Source organism: Pieris brassicae, chromosome 4 (assembly GCF_905147105.1).
Source record: "Pieris brassicae chromosome 4, ilPieBrab1.1, whole genome shotgun sequence".
In the NCBI taxonomy this organism is placed as follows: domain Eukaryota; kingdom Metazoa; phylum Arthropoda; class Insecta; order Lepidoptera; family Pieridae; genus Pieris; species Pieris brassicae.
Genome location: NC_059668.1, coordinates 1682267 through 1705434, shown reverse-complemented (window position 1 = coordinate 1705434; position 23168 = coordinate 1682267). Strand labels below are relative to the sequence as shown.

At 32.2% G+C, this 23168-nt stretch overlaps 1 protein-coding gene and 1 non-coding gene across 2 annotated transcripts in view; one reads left to right on the top strand and one right to left on the bottom strand.

Moving 5' to 3' along the window:
- LOC123708876 (calexcitin-1) overlaps nt 1-12272 on the bottom strand; it is a 42180-nt gene extending 29908 nt beyond the window's left edge. Inside the window, exons 1-2 of the mRNA XM_045659820.1 lie at nt 12209-12272; nt 3275-3300 (exon numbers count right to left, since the gene is read on the bottom strand). The gene's annotated coding sequence lies outside the window, so the exon portion shown is untranslated. The remainder of the gene's footprint in view (nt 1-3274; nt 3301-12208) is intronic.
- Trnag-gcc lies at nt 7461-7531 on the top strand. The gene has a single exon. It is a non-coding gene; the product is annotated as a tRNA-Gly (tRNA).
- Nucleotides 12273-23168: the final 10896 nt, after the last annotated feature.

Sequence of the window (23168 nt, the reverse complement as noted above, 5' to 3'; positions counted from 1 at the left end):
GTTTACTATAATGCAAACAAACAACCTTTCTTTTCGATTAACGTCAGGTAACGGATTTACTCATTCCCACTCCCACATAGGACACAAACTTAAAACCCTTGACACATACTCAATCTATCTATTTGTACACAGCCGTATTTAGAATGCATCAGAGTTCAGAGTCGAGAGCCTAGCCAGAGCTAATTAAAGATCAACTTTTGTTAACGATTTAAACTTAAGGAGGATTTCCGGACCTAGGTCGTTTAGAGTTAGGTTCCATAATTGCTCCCCTAACACTTTAAAATCGATTAATGAAGTGAAACTGCTTTATCGGCGTGGTAAAAAAACGTCACATTTTTCGGTTACGCGTCACATTTTTTCGTTACGCGCCATATTTTTCTTGTTGATTCGAAGAGATTCGAAGCCAATAATAACACATATATAATAACGATAACAATGATAGTAATAATTCAATTACAATTAATGAAATTCTTTATAATCTTAGTAGCAATAAGGTAAAATTAATAATTGTATTATTTGTATTCATGTCCATGATAATAATAGAACAGCCTTTTATTAAACTTTATCATATTTAACCAATTTCTGTAAAATTGCATATAGTAGATATTTTTTCGAAAAATAAGGTCATAAAGAAGGTTGACTTCTTACGTGTGTACACTATTACACGCACACATTTTTATTTTGTTTAGTATTTGTATTATCTTTTCGTGTATGTCATATTAGCCTAAGTGCTTGTCACATTAAACATTGTATTGTATTCTTATTGTAGTTCTTTTACCATTAGATCAGTGTGCCAAGCGTTGGCAAGCTTTTATCAATAAAATAATCGAATGTGAAGGAGAAAAACAGTGATTATTTTAATTTTTACTCTACTGTGACTGACGCGTTAAAACTGTGTTTTTTTTTAACACAAGGCGGGCATACCTTATCCGTCTTCGATACCTACCTGAATCCATTATTGTTTTAACCAAGGCTCTATCCCCACCGTCCGGGTCAAATGAGCGTATGCGAAGTTGGCAATGGAATAATTAGCATATGAAGGCAAAATTTCTAGTTCTGTATAGTCTAATAAAGTTTATTTCAAAGTGAGGAAGTGTTGGCCGTAGTTTGTTTCCTACGACTTCATATGCGGGCGCACATGACATGTAAGTTAATTTCTACATATATTTGTACCATATACCCTTGGGAGATATTAACAAAACAAAAGACGAAACGTAGTTTAAATCATAAGGACCTTTCATTCATGCTCATTGAGTAGTCAGCTGATAATTGCTCATTTACTGGACGTCTATGCTAGTGTAGTGGCTTCAGAGTGAGACAACTCTGAGGTCGTAGGTTCAAACCCCGACTATACAAAAATGTAATTTTCTACGAATTTTTCTTTCCGTAGCATTTAACACCGTGACGGAGTGTAACTGTAATATAGAAATCTGAAGCTAGAACCCGTCTGAAGTTCATTCATCATCTACATTCTGAAGTATTTTACTGAATAGTAATATTCCAATGGCAGTAAGAATCAATAGTCATTGTCAAGCAGGTAATTGTATCGCCAGGATTATAGGCAGATATTAATTAATTTAGGAGGAGATTCAGGAACGAGACTTACGTGAACAATCACTCCCGAATCTTAATACATTTCTGTCATAGAGGTTGTCGTCAGAGAAAGCGTTGTTTAAATCTAATACTTAGACTATAGTCACAAATATTTGATAAAAATTTCCGTGTAGCTACTTCGGAGAAAGGAAATTAATTTGTATAGATTTATTTCCAAGTGCCATTTACAAATTCCACATAATGAATTACATTAATTCCTTTTTAACATTGTTCGCGTTTTATTACATTTCGGGGCAGATTAAAAGTCGTGGCCGAAATGCAAATGAGACAAGTCATCGTGAAAATGGCTTCTGTTTAAAATAATTTTCTTTGACGTTCACGTGATATGAAACTTTAGTAATTGAGTCTGAGTTACAATTTAAAGTTTGGTACTCACAACATGAAGAGACAAAAAGATCGATCGATTCACAAGTTATAAAATCTTAAAGAATATAATAATAATTACGCGAGCCGAATTTGAATCAAATCTACAGATGCCTATGTTGCACACAGCCTTAGTACACACACACATCTAATAAAAGCTCTCAAATACATGAGCACACACATCCATTCATGCACTCACATACCCTCCCATAATAAGGTCTTTTAAGTTATAACACTAAAACTACTTTTTCTTAAAAAATACTGTTAAAACATGTACCATGTATCAGGAAGTAATTTTTATCTATTTATAGATAGATGAATTTTGTCACAAGCTATTTGAATATAGATTTTATGAGTCTATTATTAGTATAATTGAAAATTGATAAAGAGAAAATTAAAATATATTTAAAAAGGTTGGTCCTTGTGGCTTATTCTTGTGGCCTTGTCCTAACGCACTTATTAACCTTGAATAGTACTTTTCATTTATATAAATAATATTATCTAAACATGAAGTAATAAAAATATTATTCTTTTTGCGGGTATTTAATATTCACTTACAATATAGGACAACGTGAGTGCATGCCCAAAAGTAATAGTTTCAGGCAAAAAATGCCGATCAACTTCTTAGAAAAAAAAGTTACGAACACGATACAAATTTCTATCTCAGGGGAAGGACCAAGCGATGTAGTCATTGTGTGTTTTTGTTTGATTATTATTGTTAATATTCATAGCGTATACGAAAATACAATAAACGACATGAATAATGTATGGAACAAATATTTGTTTCTTCAACATTCGAAAGTGAGACATAATGTATTTATTAAACACATGCTTTTGATGTATATAGTTTCTATACGTAAAATGGTTTTTTCAATTGAAAATTCGAATTTTCGAATAAAATGCTATCTAAAATTGAAATTATGACACGATTTTCCGCTCAAACAGACGTCAAATTATTACTGTATTATGCATAGAACATATATTCGTATAAATTGAAAGCGTTTTGAGAAAAGGATTATATTTTGGTATTTTAAAGCTGTATGCTTCCAAAGGGATTAAAATGTATGCGCTTATTGAATGCGAGTTCAGAGTGGAGCCACCGGCTTTTGTTTTATCGTAATATATAACTTTTACTTGTATTGTGTTCTGGGTTTAGTAAAGCGAAATATAATTACAATTACTGATAAAATACACATTAAAAATGACATAAAGCTCAACTGTTTACCAAGATATCTGCTTGAGATTTATAATACATCTTGCTGAGTGAAAAAAGAAAATTATGATTACATAAACTTACTTGTTATTCGAAGGATGACACAAGACCTGAAAAGAAACAAAATTTCTAATTAAAACTTAATTCGTTATAAAATTGTGCCAAAGTTTCCTAATTGTCAAAGTTTTCTTCTTTTTTCTATCGGTTAATCAATGTTCATGTTTCTATGTACCTCATAAAAATAAGACAAGCTGGCACAGTTGAAATATGGTGAAATTAGTTTATAAAGTTTATAGACATTGTATACACTAATCATACATACATTCGAAATTCAAATAATTCACATAATGGCACCTCGAAATCATGATACTGAGTTATAGCCCAACCTTACTTTCGTACGTTTTTTAGTTTAATGCCTCCGCACAGAGGTGAGAACAGTATTCCATGTGGGGCCGAATTTGCGCTTTATAGAGCTGAAAGCGGTGGCCCGGAGTAAAGTATCGTCTCGCCTTGCAAAACTATATGTAATATGTATTTTTGCACTTGCAATCAGGTTCTCGGTAAATGCAGACAATTGGATTTCAGCCAACATCATACACTTGCTGTTTTATGCATCAGACCTGTATTTTACAGCAGCCCCATCCGATCCCATCTATTTGTGACTACGATAGGTCCCCATAAAGTCGGTGGCTTCAAGGGATTCTTCGATGTATAAACAATACAATCCACACACTCCGCAATAAAAACCATTTGGTTCCTAGACCACTTCGAATATTCCTAATGTATTTGAAAAAAAAATAGAACAGAAAATGAAACAAATCAAAAAAGGTAAGGTAATATACGAACTAAAAGGGATTTATATGAGCGCTGCAACTAAAGCCGCTACCTACAAAATAACTTCTAAGCTCAAAACTCGTTTCGCGATCGTACACTACTCTCGTAAATATGCTATTCATTTTGTTTGGTACGAAGTGGTATAACGCGTTCTAGCACCACGACTTGGAAGGATTGGTGTTTACAGGAAATCCTAAAAAGATAAGCTCCCACTTAAACTGAAAAAAGGTCGTAAATTTCTGGTTGCTGCCTTATCTTACATGTGGGACACCAACATGGATTTTTAAATATATATATAGAACGAAGTAAACTTGAAATTAAGCTAAATGTGAAGTGAAAATATCCGCGTAAAACCAAAATAATAGACACAACATGCCTTGCAAATGGTAGACAGTCAAAATAATAACAGTCCATTATTGGCCCAAAAGGACAGAGGAACAAGGCCAGACTAACAGAGAAATGGGCCGACGAGCTTGAAGGAGTAGCTACTCAAATTGGATGCTGACGGCTAAAGATAAAATAGGGTGGAAAAAGTTGAACCTCTCTCCCAAACGGGGGCCGCATCTTGGATTATTAAAAGTGTATATATTATTTTTGTTTATTGTATGTAAATTAGATTTGGAAAAATAAAGGCGTTTTACAAGTTATATCTTATCTAATACCAACTTTAGTAAACGTCCAACTCGAGTACATTTGCATACAATTGTCAACTTTGTCCCGTCTGCCTTATCTTATAAATGAACTCGTGAATATTCACAGATGTTACAAGGAAACTCGTTTTATAAAGAAAATGCATTGCATTTTCTATTTATGCGAAATATAAATGTTGATAAACGTGTTTTTTTAAGTCTACATCGACTCAGAATTTCTATTAGTTGATGAAATGAACGTGCACATTTTAAAATACTAATTATATAAATGAATAAATTAGTGGCGTTTCAACCTTTTTAGGTATGGGCCTCAGACCTCTAAATCTGTTTCATGATCATTTCTCAATATCATAGACAAGTAGGTGATCAGGATCCTGTTCTTGACAGACATCGTCGGCTGTTTAGCTCTAAGGCTAGACAGTTTCCTCACGATGTTTTCCTTCACCATTCGACCGAATTTAAACATAGAAAGAAAGTCCATTGGCTCGAACCTCAGGGATGAGAGTCTTACGCTGAAGCCACTAGGCCAACACTGTTCCAAATAATTATTAATTTATCCAAAATATTGCAACATTTCCCCCAGATTTGTTAATCAGAAATGTTAATGTGTATAGCATTATGTTTTCTAACCTCAAATTATTTTGACACAACGCTACAGCACACTAATTCATAATAGGTACCTGAACAGGGAACAGCCTCTGGCATTTTATAAGAGTTTTGCTCTTTCTTAAGTTCAAAATTTATTGTCGACGTTAAATCAAAATTTTTGAGGGAAAAACTTGTGTTACACTGTAACAAAAGGAATTCGAAAATTGCTTCAATTGTATAATACAATTTAGATATTAAAACAGAGAATACATTTTAATATATATTATACTTTTGAGTCTCGAAATCACTCCAAAATATCTCTTTCATCTCATCAGTCTCAACCCTAGTCATAAATACTATTAAAAATATTTGTTATAGGAATGGTAAGTTGTAAAAATATGTAATTGAACATTTTTATTTCAGATTTCACATTCAAATCATTTATTTGAGAAAGGCCCCCCACAAATCCCACTTTCTCTGTGTACACTGTCCCATTCTCTGTAATATATTGTACTTCTTCTTCTTCTTATATTAGTCTGGTATATCCACCTTCCAAATTATCTTCCTCTTTTCTCTTTGTTGTATCTTGTGCACCAGTCTAATAATACATTTTTGTTCCACTTTTCTGTTTCTCTTACAATGTGCCCCGCCCGTTTACTTATTTGATATAAAAAATCTAATTGATCATAATCTATAAGATTTTCATCTTAAAAGGGGACCAAATTTCCTAATATTAGCAAACTTCCAGATTGCGTGTTCGTAACTTTTCCTTTGTTCTTTTACGATGTTCCACACAAAAAGAGCTATAACAAGTGTAATTCTATTTTCTTTTCTTATTCTGATTTTTTTAATAACTATAACATTAAATACTTGCAATAAAACAAGGGCCGCTACGACTCTATAATTTACCAATTATACAGTATATTTGATTACTTTTATAGACAAGTATTATTTATAAGAATGCTGGCTAGACAAAAAAATTGTGTATAAAGAGGTAACCGTTAAAATTGAAGCATGTTTTGAGGGTAAAGACAAATAGTACTATAAAAATGGTATCGAAAAATTGTATCACCGCTATAATAGTTGTATCGCTCTCAATTATTTAGTAATCAAATCAATTCTATCAAAAACAAAATTATTTCTTTGTTAGCCTAAGAATATTGCAGCCCACTATTAAAATTTAATACCTAGTTCACTTATCAAAAAATGCCTCTTATTTACTTATATAAAATAAATCAACGTATATTGGAAATTGTAAGTTATAACTTGCAAATGGAATGAATCATATTCCTTAAGACCGTAGACTCAGCCGTTTGTATAGCGAAATATAAACAGTATAGTTATAACGCAAATTTATTAAAATCAGAGAATATTTCTCACCTACTAAAATTGCTACAAACAAAACAAACGAATTGCTAATAAATTATAACATCTATTACGGTTCTAAATAATCGTGTCCTGCAGACACAAAAGCCTCCTCCAGCTTCTTCCATCCCAATCTATCCCTGGCCCTCGGCCAAACAGGCCACAAGAGATATAATAGGAAAGTGGACAAGGAAAACCACTGCATGGATTCCCAGGCAGGAACGCTTATCGTAAACGTGGAAGGCAGTTCAAAATATGGTCGGATTTAGATGGAAGAAGATGATGTTCCGCTTTGGCTTAGGGTGGCCAGAAGAAAGCTCAAAAACTCAAAAAAAAATCAAGTTCAAAAATTATATAAAAGATTTTAAAATAAAACAAACTTCTACTTTTTTCATCGAGTATTATTTATATAAATGAGTATAATCATTAACAATAAAACATATAACAAATAAAAGTTGTATTCGCGTGGTTCATGACTTTGATGATGTTGAATACGAGTGAAGACTATCGCTCTCACTCGAACGACCCAATTTAAGCTACATTAACTCTGTTCTGTCTCTTTTTACCACAGGCTTAACTCAATATTACCAAGAAAAACTAAAAAATATTTAATTAAAAATAATTTAAAATTTAAAGTAATGTTTTTATAAAAACGTAATATATTCCTACATTTCAGATTATGATTTAATATGTATTTAATTAGATTGTACAAATTCGGAGTGACGTCATAGGATTGTCACTTGGAACATCGTACTGAAGACGATAAGGTTAAATAAAATGTTTACTGTAATATTGTCAGAAACCGGTGCAATATTTGGTTCATGTATGTACAAGCATCGGTGGTTCAGTGGTAGAATGCTCGCCTGCCACGCGGGCGGCCCGGGTTCGATTCCCGGCCGATGCATCCTTTTTCTAATTTTTATTTTTTTTAATTTAATAAAAAATGTTTGTTTTAGAAATCATTCATCACCGTTACAGCTACTCATGAAGTTTAAAAAATAATAATTTAATTATGATGTCATTGGCATAAGATTTAAAATACTTGATTAGACAAGCAGAAAAAATTATTAATAATTATCCTAGTTTTTATAAAAAAAAGGTTGGGATTAGACCTCACGACCCCAGAGTTAAAAATCGTACCCAACAAAAGACTTACACTGTTATATCATTTATTATAAAGCCAGATAAATTCCAATTTATCTCTACCAAAAATGGCGACTGACAATTCTATTTGTTGATCACAATCGTTTTGTTTGTCAAAAGCCAAAAGCCTATGGGATTGCCAATCAGGCAGCACTCGCCTCAAAGGCTTATAAGTCGCTCGTGGCTTATCTTTGATCTAGACAACAATACTTCATATTTTCAAAGATAAAACTTGGCAATTAAACAAAAATATTGTTAAATTATATACCAACATAATATTTGTACAGATGTTTCAACCATAAATAGGTTTCACAATACAATACAACAAACGATTATTCGCAAAATATACAACAAATTTAAACGATCTAATATTTTTTATACACTACAGCGTCCACATCAGGGATACCGCTGCCGATGTACACTCTACTAGGGCAAGAAAAACTTTAATTACAAGCCTGTAATATTATATAACAAGAATATTTGTTTAAAATTTCCAAGCACGTGAATCTTTTTTAATATAAAAGAGAAGCAAACGCTCATCTGATGTTAAGTGATACCACCGCCCATAGACACTTACATTGCCAGGGCTCGCAAGTGCGTTGTCGTCCTTTCAGTCTAATTGGTGTAGAAATGTCACCGCTGGCAGTTGATTTTATATAGTGACATAAGAAATATATAGACGTATAATGTATATACTATACAGTAAGAGAATTATATACAGTGTAGTTCGTAAAAAAAACCAGACCGATTTGAACGTTCATTTATACATTTTCCCCGTATAACACAGCCGTGCTAGGTGTATATATAAAGCAATGTTACCTAAGCAATGAAGATAAGAAGAAAGGGGTTAGGCGAGTGATTTACAATCCTAAAACAGTGTGTTCGCACTCCAGCTGTTATATTTTTTCTAAGTTATAACCTCGTAACTCCTTTGAAAATGGTATATTTAACAACAACGATCAATGAATTAACAATCAATGAATATTCATCGTTTACTTCAAAATTAATTAAATTGATACATAGAATCTATCATTTATTGACGTATTTTATACAAGAATTACCAAATAAATGTTTACTGTCTAAAGCAGTGTTTCCCAACGGTTGTTGCGCTAAGCCCAACCTTAGACTTTCTAAAATTCTTATGTAACATACATAATCTTTAAAATAAAATAAAAAATATTATTCACTTAAGAAACTTAAATCATAGGTTTTAGGAAGAAATTACTAGGAAATTGTTAATGAAACACAGTATACTTACTGTGTTTGTTGTATAATTTTCAAAACATATATTATAAAGCTGAAATTTAAATTATAAATTATTTTCATACATTTTAAAATAAGCCCGTAAACAATCAAACTGCCCAATTGCAGGGCATGGGCTTCACGTTGGGAAACAATTGTTCTAAAGAATACTGTTGTTAATGATTTTTAATTACTATATGTCGTGATAATAATAATAATCGTTTATTTGCCAAGGTAGTGGTACAGTACAGATCGATCAATTACAAATATCCGCACAATCAGCCATATAAAAATAGGCATGCAAATGTCATAAATGTTTACAATGTCTTATTAAGAACATAAAATAATGTCAAAGTTAAATTATGTACAAAAAAATAATATAAATTCTGTTCATGAATGATCTATTGGCTCTATTGAAGTCGAAACATTTTCGAACAAGTTCTCAAGATTTACGTACTTTTTCACGTATTTCATTAAACATGGTTTGCAAGTTCTAGAATTTGCATTAGAGCTTTTTAATTTGAAAATATTAGTAATAAACGGGCTTTATTATTTATAAAAGCGGGCCAGTTAGAAGCGGACGGAAAGAAATATGTAACTGATGTAAGATTCTGCCACGTAAAATTTTCTTGGACAATATTGGCAACGAATAGTTATCAACTTGTTCCTCGTTTGTGCCTTGACAGAATTGGGGCATGCAAAGAATTTAAGAACTCAGCTATCGACTTTTCCAGTATAAGTCTTCGGGAACTACAATGGAATACGTAATACGGCAAAGAATGGATGTTTTAAAATACATGGAATCTTTCAACGAGTCGGCGGTATTAGCAAAAGTATCGTGCAAAAAGGGTTGGCATAAAATTACACAGTTATGTTTTGATTTTGGATAAAATATTCTTCGGGTCCGTTACGGAAAAAATATTCCAAAATGCATATTTTTTATTTTTGGCATATATAAAATAATCGTATTTTCGAACTTTCTGGAAGGTAAGCTCTGGGAAAGGATCAATCGAAATATTTCCTCTATTGAACAGTGATATTTTATACATGAGCGAAAAATATATGTATGAATGACTGCAAAAGTAAACTTCGAAGTTATAATTATTTATGTATATTGGCTAACATCGAAATACTATTGTAAATTTCAAAATGATCCCAGTTCTAGATTGTAATTCAGGTTTTTATGTTGATTCAAAACCACTAAATTCATATAATCCAACACGACGACCAACCTCATAAAGTATATCAACACTAGCAAAATTTTATTTCCGGAAATGCACTTCGTATATTTTAATATAACGCCCATTATTTTAGTTCCTTGTTAAAAAAAATTAAATTAAACATGACCCACTTAAAATCTTATAATGTAATTTTCCGGAAATATTTCCAAGATTTTATCAAAGAACTGCATTGAAACGTAATTAAGCTTTCGCTGCGGAAATTAATTATTTTATGACATTTTATATTGCTTAAGTAAAGCTCATAAAGCTTTGTGCAACAGCACAGAGGTCCCTGTGTTCCCTGATTATTTCTCTAGCCTTGTGCTTTGTATTCACCGAATATCGAACCTAGATTCATAATTTAACCTATTGCATATAAAATTTACAATATGTATTTATTTAACCAGGCTGCGACTATTAGGGTATGTAAATATAGTGTCTACTTACGTATGTTTTAAATTTATTTAAGTTTTTACTAATGTACGTAAGTTGTAAAAAACTTATGTATAAGAACTACCTAACTGGTCAATGGTAAAAAAATATTGGTGTTTTTTTTTTTTAAATTAACAAATAGAACAATTAAAAATAAGATTTATCTCAACCAACATTTACGATATATTTAAAATATTAACTAACAACAGGCACATTTATATTCGCCTATTACGTCACGGGGAGTTCAGGACCATCAATGTAGTTCCACTTAATCTCGCAGGCTACAAGGGCGGGGCTCACCAATTTTCAGTCATTTTCAATTCCAATTAATTTAACGGACTCAAAAAATTATAAAAGTTTCCAAGCAACTCCCAAGTGGTATTCCCGCATAAGCACCTGCAATTTATTTTTCTCCCAGGAAAATGAGAGCATTCGCTTTCATGGTTTCTTGGGACCAACGAGTTTCATGAAATATGTTTCAGTTAACTTTTGTATTACGATTAGGGGCGGACTTTCACTTTTTCATTAATTTAATTCCTAACTTAAATGTACAATTATTTGGTCGACCACACGATTTATATGGGACACCGGAATTGCTTTGAAATGCCCTACTAATATAATGTGAATTCAAATGTATTTTTTATAGAATAATTTTTTAAATGTCAATTGCACTAGAAGATCTTGTTAAAGATAAAAATGTTAAATATATTGCTGACGTGAAATTTGAGGACTTTTTTAAATTCTTTAAGATGAACCAAGCGAGAATTTTAAGTTTTGATATTATGTAAAGGAATTTATTTATAAAGTCGATGTTTTCTATGTATGATGTCACCTCATAATTATGAAGCCGTCAGGGTAAGTATTAAGGCTTTTCGGTACTATTCTAGACACACAAATACGTGAAAATGGTTGTGAAAGTGACAAGCAATTTGTTACACAAATATAATTGGTATTAATATGCAAGAAATCACACGCCTGTCACGATTTTATAAACAAAAATTTATCAAAATTTAAATGTAACATTGGAATCCAATTAATAGAAATTGTTATTTATTAATTCTAATATTCTATTTTCTATTCTATTCTCTTTTCCGGATGGACAATAAAAACCCAAATAATGTTATTAAAACAAGTACCAAGAATAAATCAAGCAAAGTAAATTGAAACGAAAAATACACATTTAATTTATCTTTGTAGATTAAATGTAGATACGTATTCGCTGCAAAACTTTCTCTAGAAACTTTATCAAAAATCGCCTCCAACTTTTAACACGATACACGATGAAAGATAAGTTTTGAAATTACTTTCAGATGTGTTATAAATGAAATTGCGTTCGATATTTAATATAATAAAATATATTATATTCATTATTCCTTAATTTCATTTCAATATTTTATTTAAATAAAAAATATAGTTACGTCATAATACTACGCCTTACTTAAAATAAAAATTGTGATATTAAATAATAAAACCTCCTTTGTTATTATTTTAAAAACGTTATCCACGCTGGCATGTTAGAAAAAAAAATCGAAATTGGAACTTACCGTTCAGTAGTCGGATGCCGGCTGTCCCGTAACAACGTTCAGCGAATAATGCCGTGCGGCAGCGGGTCCCGATTTAAACTAAACTCTACGTATTGCAGTGCCGAAGAAAATACTCAAAGATTGATCGTTGTAACCCCAAGGGTGTTTCTGTACATCCTTTAACACCACAAATCGACTGTTGAAAGTTTTAATAGAAGTCGATTAACTGCAATGACTTGTGGGAAAAGTTGGAGTTACCGATCAGTCTTCACGAAAAAAGCTGGCATTTGTTTTGTTATTATGATATAATTTATGCTGAGTATACAACTTTCTAATTAGGAGATAATGTTTATCTTTCTTGCAATATTAATCAAATAGCGTTGTTCGGATTTTGCATTATCGATGTATTTGTTACATAACTAAACGCGGAGCTGAACAACATTACCATTAACATTACGTTTTATTCGGGCTTTGGGAAATTATAGTTTTAAAAAAGTTACATGAGGGAGTTATGTTATGTTATTAGTTAAGTTAAATATATATTTTAGGTATTAAATAGAAGCGCAAACCAAATGTGAGTAATTACCACACCTTTGAAGCCAAAATTAGCCCTTTAGTTTTTCCTACACTCTTAAATTGTAATATAAAAATCTCTCCACCATATTGGAAGTTATCGGAAACGAGAATTTTCCAATAAATGGTTGACTACACTTATTTCATTTTTTAGGTAACATAAGTATCACTTAGATTTAAGAACCCATAAATAAGTCAAGTTAGTTTTTTGTTAGTCTAGCGTCGCAACCCCCCTAATTTTATGTTAGTTAAAGTTTAAAACGAATAAAGCCCCCTGCTTCAAACAAATAATTATTTTAACATTAAATTAATTCCACGTCATCAAATTGATATCGCAGACTTTATTTTCATGAGGCTGCAATTCTTATATTATATATATTCCTAGTCATACATTTGAACATCCCTCCAACAACAGCCATCGAACTTAACAAGAGTTAAGCTGATTGCAGTTAATTTATATATATATATATCAAAAGTCCATATACACATACTTTAAAACTACCCAACAGATGACAACAACACGTATGTTAAAGATACAATTAAAATAAAATACATACATATAAGAAAGAAATCAAAGTAATAAAAGCCTTTATTTCTTTGGAGTAGAGTTTCTTGGGCCTTGGGGTTCAGTGCACAAGAGCTTATTAAAGATTTAAGTTGGGACGTGGTAGATAGTATCGGTGACCCCAGACCAGCTCTGCTTTCCTCGTTACTTCCTTTCCTACTAGCGTTAAAGGTACACTGCCACAGGGACGAATCTTTTTAAATTTGTTTCAATTTTCTTTTTACTTAGTTAAATAAAATATAAATACTGTATATCTGATTGTTATGTTTAGGTTTTTTGACTATTTATTTAAGATTATGATATAAAGTAATGATATTAATTAGATATTAAATAAATAATATAGTTACTGTAAACACGTTACGCGACCTTATAAATATTTTAACTGGGTATATTTTAAAATGAATAAAAATCTAGATTTATTGTTATTAGTAATAATTAACAAGTTTAATGAATAGTATATAAAACCAATACTATTCTATCAACATACGAATGGCTGTTATTTTAAATTGTGAATTTTCCATTATCACGATCGTGTGTAATTTCTCCAAGAACAATATCGCAGAAATGTGGGCACGATGATATAATTGGGTCATTAAGAGGGTACTTTTATGACCTCACCTACGGCGTTATTAGAAAATCTAGTTTTACTGAAATATCGTTATGTGACGCAAGTTCTGTTGGATTAAAACTACAATTACTAAACCGTTTTAGTAGGCTTTGAAATTAACTAAACATTTTTTTATTATGAAATAATTTATCTTTTATATGTATATATAAGAACACTTACCTATGTTAAAATGTGTAGTGTGCGTATGAAAGCTATTTTTTATAGAACTGGTGTTAAAAGGCTTAGAAGCTCATCTAATGCCAAATAATGCCGCGGCTGCACATAGACGCTCCCACTGCCAAAGGCTTGCAAGCACGTTGCCAACGTATTAAGAATTGGTACACTCTTTTCTTGACGTACTCTTAGTCGAAATGGTTGGAAAATATGTGCCATCTTCTGGCGAAGGTTGGCGATCATTATGGCTAGTTTAATTTTGGATGCTGCGCTTGTAAACATTGACTTGGTGCTTTGACCAAACCATAGTCTTAGGTTTTCAACCAAGACGTGCGTCTTTGGTCTCCTTTTACCTGCTTGTTTCTAAAGTATGTTATATTCCTCCTTTTCTGAGTAGCACGATGAATATAATATGAAAGACTTTATTTTGTTCGGGTAGGTCTTTCTTCTGATTACTTTTATGAGATCTGTCCACTTAACGTTAAGTGATGCCGCTTCCACACACGCAATGCCAGATGGCTCGCGAGTGCGTTGCTGGCCTTTTAAGAATTGATTTGTAAATACTTCAGTAGGAACCTGGTTCCACATAGAGGTGGTATTTTAAAAGTCTTTTAATTGATATTGTTACTGTTAACCTATTTCGGTATACAAAATTTTATTCGTGTATGTTTTTCTAGTACGTTTTTTTATATAATAAGGTTGTAGAAGTTAATATTTATGTAGATAATAGATAATTCAACAATAAATAACAAATTAGCGGTCAACTATTCTCGTTTGTTCTACTCTAAAGCAGTAATCCTTGTCTAAGGGTCTGTAAATATTCGTCCAAAACTATTCGTCCTTTTCACTATGATGGGATTGTTTGGCTAATCCAAATGAACAACAACATTTCCTAAAATGTGTTTGTTGGAGACTTTAGGCTTCAATATATTCATAATTTTTATGTGCTGGCGTAAAAGTAGGGTGTTAAAGTTCTACTGTCGCATCGTAGTTCCTAAGCGAGATGAAACGATTATGTGTTTTTCTAAGAAAGCTGGCGTGATCCTTTCTAATTCTAGTCTAGGCAGTTTTTGCCACGCACCACCTGCCAACTAGAGTATTTCCAAACCAATTCGATATAAAACCTCTCAAGAAAAGAGCGTATCAAATCTTTAAAGGCTTGCAACGCACTCGCGTTAGCAGGATGGCCATAAATCAAAAACTATACAACATTCTTTTTAAAAGGTTTTATTAACTTGAATCACGGCTTTGTACTATTTTTGTACCTTTACTTTACAGAACCCTTTACAGAACATAACTAAGAATATAATTAAAATCTTTGCACTGTAATTCCTGATTTTCCAAGAGTAAAACACGCTTTTCCATTCGCCAAACATCAAGTTTAATTACATTAGACTGTAAATGGCCTCTGGAAGTCGCGTCTGGTTCGAGTAACACAAACAAACAGACATAGCTAATTGACCTAAGGACTCTTCGTGAAGAATTCTGCTTATTTTTTTGCTCTGGTAAGAATTTGGTTATGTTTGTCAAACAACAGAATATTGGATTTGTATCTTACACAGTCCAAACTAATATCCAGTCCATCATGAATATATATGTATCGTATACGCAACTTAAAAAGCTGTAAATATCCAGTAGCAAAAGCTGCTTGTAAAAATATCAATTTAAAATTTGTGATACAACGAGATATTGTCCAGGCCCCAAGGGGTGGCGCGACTCCCAAAACGCCCCCTTAAATCTGCTCTTGTATTCACGAAAGTTTATAATTATAATTACATTTATATCTGTATTTCGTTATTAGCTTATCAAAACTGACAAGATCGCCGTCCAAATTTGAGGATAGGACACTTATTGTTAACCAATTTACTTGTCTAGGATCTAGAATGTTATCTTTTAATAGGGGACCAGTGATTGGCGATACGACCCACACGAACCTGGCAATGCTCGGTTCTAATTGATGTCCGATACGTACGAGCGTATAGCCTTGGGTTTAGAGCGTCTTTAAGACGCAATGACAGAACTCCTTCTCTATGTTCTAAATAAGTTGTCTATATCCCTAAATTAAGCACAGTCCGTTGATTATAAAATAAATCAATGGCGCTACAACCTTATTGCGTCTGGCCTTCAGATTTCTGTATATTATTTCATGATAATTTGTAATTCTAATAGACAAGTAGGTGATCAGCCTCCTGTGCCTGACGCATGCCGAAGTTTTGGGTCTGAGGCAAGCCGGTTTCCTCACGATGTTTACCTTCACCGTTCAGGCGAACGACAGAAAGTCCATTGGTGCAAAGCCGGGGATCGAACATACGAGGTATGAAAGTCGCACGCTGAAGACACTAAGCCAACACTGGTCTTACATGAGTATAGCTTGAAGAAATGAAAAATTTATGAAATTTCACAGTTTTTGCTAAACGTAATGATTAAACTTTAAGCAAATGTGTTATGGCGGAGACACATTTCTACGTCAGCTATATTTTTTTTTTTCAAGAAAATACAGTTTTGATATTGTTAATAACTAAGCAACGAGGAGGCTAGGTTGGTGTATGTAAACAATATTAAGTAAAGTAGCTCGTCTAAAATATTCGAGTTGTAATACATTATTCTTCCGACAAAAAAATCAAAACGAACGTCCATCAAATAGATACTCATGAATACAGTAATTTGTTTTTAAAAAACATTTTATCAAACAAATGAAAGATGCGGCGATCTCGTAGACATTTGCTACGTTTGCCTGCTACGAAACATTTGTTGTAGCAGTGATTGTATGTGAGTCAATAGTGCTTTGATATTGGTGAGCATGTTTTACGTAAAGTATATTAATTACATTGTTCATAAAAATAGATTTAAAGGTAATTAAACCAGACGGTTCAGGTGTAGAAATCAGTAAAGGAATGAACATTCAGTGTGTTTTTATTGTAATTTCGAATGCGTAAAATTGTTATCCTGGTGGTGAAAATTCCATCTTAATGAGAATGTATATATTTTGTTCGTCAGATATGCTGGAATATCCCAACAAACAACTTCTACGTGGCTTACTGCCAAATGTTAACGTAATATTGTCGGCTTCTATTGTGCTTAGTTAAGTCTACAATAACTTTGATTCAAATACATTATTAAGTTAAGTTAGTTAAATTAAATCTTAATTTAATCTTAATGACATGAAAACATTTCATTAATCATTTATTTAATAAATAATAAATTATTATTTGTTTATATAGCAGTCTGAGTTGGGAATTAAATTAATGTAAAAGAACTTTATTTAAAAAATGTACTTGAGTAACTTAATATAATATATATACGAACGAGATTTTTAGTCTTCAGTTTTATTTTGATATGTATCTTTAATGACCTTTTGGATTGGTCAAACGCGCTAATATTACAAATTTAAGACGATAATTGGTTAAATAATTGCACACCCGCATACATAATAGATTTCTTCAAATGTACGCGGATATGGTAAGATAAACAAACTCAAACTCAAACGCTCGGCGAGTATTGCCTGTAGTGGTGTGTTTGATTTTTTGAATGATAAGCTACTATGGAGAGAGTTTTTTTTATTATTAAGATACTGGCGCTATAAACATATAGTTGGTAAATCGTAGATTTTATTAATCTATGTTAAAAATAAAATAAGGAATGAGTCTTATCAAATCTTATTTTTTATTTATATAATATGTATTTTACAACAACCAATTAAAACATTACAGCCCTAGCAAGACTAGTGAGTGTGTTTGTATTGCTCAAGTCTGATACACCTTTTATTTTGTTCAATTAAAATTGTACCGCTCCAAGCCAACGTTCAGATATAGTACTCTTGCAATACAGTTTTGAGCAAACAATACTCGACAAACTCTGTTTTGTACGTGCACAACATTTTAAAATTTCTTGTTAAATCAAAGTGTAAATCACGTATTTCTCTACAAATTTCAGTTAAAAAGGATTTAAAAAATATATATATACTGCATTCGACATATATGGGGATACTTTAACATATCGAATGTTGAAATACAAGAGTCATAGGTCACGTTCCCGACTCAGTATAATTCTCTACTCAGTAAATACCTAAATTCATAAAATTTTAAGTCATTATTCTATTAACACAAAAATTAATTGTTAATTTTTTTATTTTAAAGATAGACAGCTAGTTGACAGAACACACGTGCAATTGTATAAAAAGCGGTTAGGTAATCATGCTTGATTAACGCGCACAAAAGGATGATGTTTTGTATAAATCTTTTCGTTTAAGGCAAGCTGTTCAGTTTAATGAACCAAATCTTGTATCGATCAAGTCTGATCTCATATCTTATAGGCAATTTCACTTCTGTGACTGACACACGTTATAATGTATGTAACGATACGTATGTAAATTTCTTTCGAATCATTTTTATCTTCATGTGTTATTTGCGCACAATATAAATTGGATTTAAGCGTGAAACTCTCATCCCTATGGCCGTAGGTTCAATCCTCGGCTGCGCATCAATGGAGTTTCTTTCTATGTGCGCATAACTTTCGCTCAAACGGTGAAGGAAAACCTCTTGAGAAAACCGGTTTGTCTTACACCGCGTGTCGACGACGTGAGTCCGGCATAGGAGGCTGTTCACCTACTTGCCTATTAGATTGATAAATGTACATAAAACCGATAGAGACCCAGACTTAAAAAGACTTAAACTTTAAACTTAAAAAGGTACAAACTTTTTTTCAACACATTTACAGTTTTACCGATAGGCTAAAACAGCATTTTTAGTATAATATGAGTTAAATAATTCAAATGCTGAAGCACAAATTTGTTTCACGTTTTTTATAGGAATTTACATATATTTTTATCTGTTTTAATTTTACGGTAACATAAACATTTAAATTTCAGCTAACAATTTAATAAAGTTTACATACAGAGCCACTATCGTAAATTGAACGCGTGGAAATGAAATTTTTCACCCGTTGGCAACGGTTTGTATATTGTAAAACGAATGGAAACTATTTCTCTTTTACAAATATTTTGCGGCTTCGAGCTGCGTTATCATAACTTTTACTATATTTTGATTATTTTCTTTAGAAACATTGATATTTAGATTATTATAAACATTGATATTTCGCTTCATTCATTTGTTTTAAAAATGAATTGCAAACATTTTAGTTACGTTAAATATTGCTTTTGTATAGAATAGGGATCAAACGGGCAGGAGGCTCATCTGATGTTAAGTGATACCACTGCCCATGGGCAGTCTCAATTTCAGAGGGCTCGCGAGTGATTCGGAGAATTTCGGATATACTTTGGTGGGAAGATGGGTTCTACATATTGTATTAAACTAATAGTAATAACCTTCCAAAATATTCACAAAAATGGTAAAACGCTGGAATACTTAACTATTATTATAAATATATATAATACAGATACACTTAGGCTTTATATTCAGTTCAGTCTACAATAGAATTGGCATATCTTATAACCGTTAAAACAACCTTGTTAAACTAAATCTAACAATTACGTCAACCAACTTATTAAGTTCCGCTCTTAGTCTGAAAACTTAGACGTGAGCCACGCCCCAACAGTACACAGCCTGTGGAATTCAAATTTGGAATAATTATCGAATTCAAATTATATCAATTCAACGTTGCAGTCGAGTGATTCATTGGTTGCGAACAACCGCGTGCTAGTTGACTTCCGTCGATACTTAATTATTCACCAGTTACATATGACTCGTTTTTGGGAAACATCCAGGTGTTACGTGATCAATACTGGACAAGTTAGCGCTGTTCCGTTCCCTATTGTGAATTGTTTAAATATGAGAAATCATTACAAAATGTAGAAGTATATTTTATGTTAATTTAATTCACAAATATATTTATTTATTGTCAAATATGTTTATTGGTAACTATAACAATCAAATATACAGTATTTATATTTTTCTTAACCTATACAGTAATAATTAAAATTTAATACAAATAAATTTAAAAAAATTGGTCCATAGTAGTGTACCTAGAACGCTGGCAGCATTTCCTTGCTGTATTGCGATACACTCATTATTGTGCAAGTGTGTGTATCTCATTTTACACTAATAGTAAAAACTCAATTTTCTTTTGCATTGTATAGAATCTCTGTATACCTTGCATTATATAAACTTCTCAGCCGATTATTACTATTGTAACCGAATCTCTGTAAGCTAAACCATTGTTGAAAAGAGTGTCCATGGAGTTTCTTGCCGGTTCTTCCCCATGAGACCCACTTTTTGGAACCGTGCAACTAGACGTTTCATAAGAGCCTGCAAAGGCCTATTTGAAATAAACCTTTTGATTTTGAGTTATGACCGAATACATTTTATATCTTTCTTCTTATATAATTCTATTACCAATATCAATGTATATTGTCATATGTCAAAATTATGAAGACTAAATCTTTGAAAGGTCTTGTAGTTGTAGGAAAACGAGAATACACACAAATAGTAACTCAACTTATTTTGTATTCCTAATCATAATGTATAATTTATTCATCTGTTTATTTGCAATTGAACTTCCCCTACATCTGATTTTGATAATTTTTTTGTGATTCGAGAACGGTTTAGATTATTGTTTTGAGTACATTTATTTTCTATGAGGTGAAAATGCGCTTGCGCAGGCCCGCGCCAAGGATATCGAGCTTGACGCGGGGACTGTGGGGCTGGGTCTACACTCAAATCCCTCTGCTATTCAGAGGGGTAGCGAGACCCCACCCACTAAAACACCTCAGCCCTTTACACGCCCTTAAGAGGGGCCCTCGGGGTTCGCCAGGCATTCTACCCAACGTCTATCGGGTCTGCTAGTAATTTATAAATTACTTTAAGAACAGGAAAGTAAGATTTCACTCTTCCGTCCCTATCACATTTTCAGGTCTTAAACCAGATCTTTTCATATGCATGACAATTCTGGTAATAAGATAAACTGTTTTAGACACAACCAAGGCTAAACCTTACGACCTTACTGTCTAGTCACGAGCTTAACAGTTAACACTTTACAAAAATTGCTTTATAATATTTAATACGACCGAAATTTTAAAATAAATTTCAAGGATTTTAAACCTCCGTATCTATCATCCTATCTATACTGGACCATAAACGTAATTTAGAATAACTAAGCAGGACAACTTCCTTTTAAGGCTATCTTCAAAAAGTCTGTGTTGATTTGTATGATTCATGTACTGTCCCTATATTTGAAGTGTATATGCTCTAAATAAAAACATAACTTTTAGTTACCGAACAAAACATCGACAAGCAACTTAAGGAATATATCACACAAGAGCTTAAAAACCTTGAAAACTAATTTCAACAATATCGCATAGCTACTGGTCAAAGTAATAATAATAATTAGAATAGAATTATCAATTGCTTTTACCCTATAATTTTTTTCGACAATAGCACATTTTTGCTCTATAACGTAAGTAGACTGTGGTACCTGATAACAATGCCATTTGAAGTTCGATATTTGGCAATGATCCATAAAATGCAGTACAATTTTGAATATAGCTATTTTATATTTTCATTACATAACCTCTTCGTGTTCTTTTGAATTTATGACATGTTCCTATCAATATCGGTGATATTTTGTGGCTGCGTGATTTTTATATAAAAACCTCCACAGTACGGTCCTGATACTCAGTGATAACTGATTTATTCGAAACTCGAGTATGACACTCGATGGTGGAGATGGATCCTGGCGATGCTCTCCCTCAGTCGGTAGCTCATGTCTGAGCGTTGTGGTCAGCAAGGAAACATCTAAAGCGGACAGTCTATTTCCATCGGGGTCTATCCATCACGTATCTTATAACAGTGTCCAATTTTGTGGACCATGAGTCTTTCGGTTGGTCCATTTCACACGTTGGTAAATATCCAAAGGGCGCTGCTCAGTTGTGGCTAAAACACGAGCCATGCAAGGGGGATAAACGACATTAACCAAGTCAAATTGTATAAATACTAACAGGTTTCAGGGTTTAAAGTAAACATATAGGCAATGATATACACGGTATATAAAGTTACGATAGAAAACAACAATAAAAAGAGATTTACATTTATTTATCAAATTACATTTAACTAAGTGTGTGTACGTGAGGGTTATTCGAGGACTGCTGCTTTGTTTACAGAACTTTATTTCTCATTACAAACATGATCTTTTTCAATTTATATTATACGAACGAGAATGAATTTGAATTTAGTTTTCTTGGCTCATTATAATGTGTATCTTTAATGCTCTTTTAAATTTATTAAACACGCTAATAATATTTCGAATTTTAGATGATTTTAATTAATAATTACACACCTTCATTCATAATAGACTTCTTTAAACAATTGGAGGAGGCCTATGCCAACAGACAACCTGACCAAAGTGGTTCTTAATAAATCTATTATTTTGCTAAGAATAGCATGTAAGTTAAAATGGTCAGATAATAAAAGGCTTTTTTATTATTATTATTAACTTTAAATAATTAATACGCAACATCGGCAAGATAAGCTAACTCGCTCAAAGTTTTGCGTGTGTTTGATTTGTTTAATGCTACTATGGAGAGAGTTATTAAAAATATTTAAAATACGTAAATGTTTAAATACCTGTATAAAAAACAGGTGCCATTTACGTTAAATTGTTAAGTTTAGGTTTCTTCATAGATTGTAGCCTGTGTTAATTTTTTTATCTAAACAGTGCTATTTTTAATTAATGTGTTAGAATTTTTTTACATATACTTAGATATCGAATCAGTTACATAAAATTGTTCTTAACCGTTTAATATTCTAGTAAAGGTATTAATCAAATGATAAGCGATTCCATTTGTGGTCATAAGTTTTTGTTATTAATGGGCTCGGGATTAATGTTGCCAAGTAATGGATTTCTAGAATACCTTTTTCTTTCGCAAGTTAAAGAATAGTATGTCACAATGATATATTACGAATGCCGATAGAACGAAATCCAATGAAAGGGAATTGTATACAGTTGTGTGTGCGAAAGCTTTGTACAACTTTTAAAGAGAATTGCGCAAAAGGATTGTTAAAATTTTTATTTTTATTTAATAGAAGGCAAACTGACAGGTGGCTCACTTA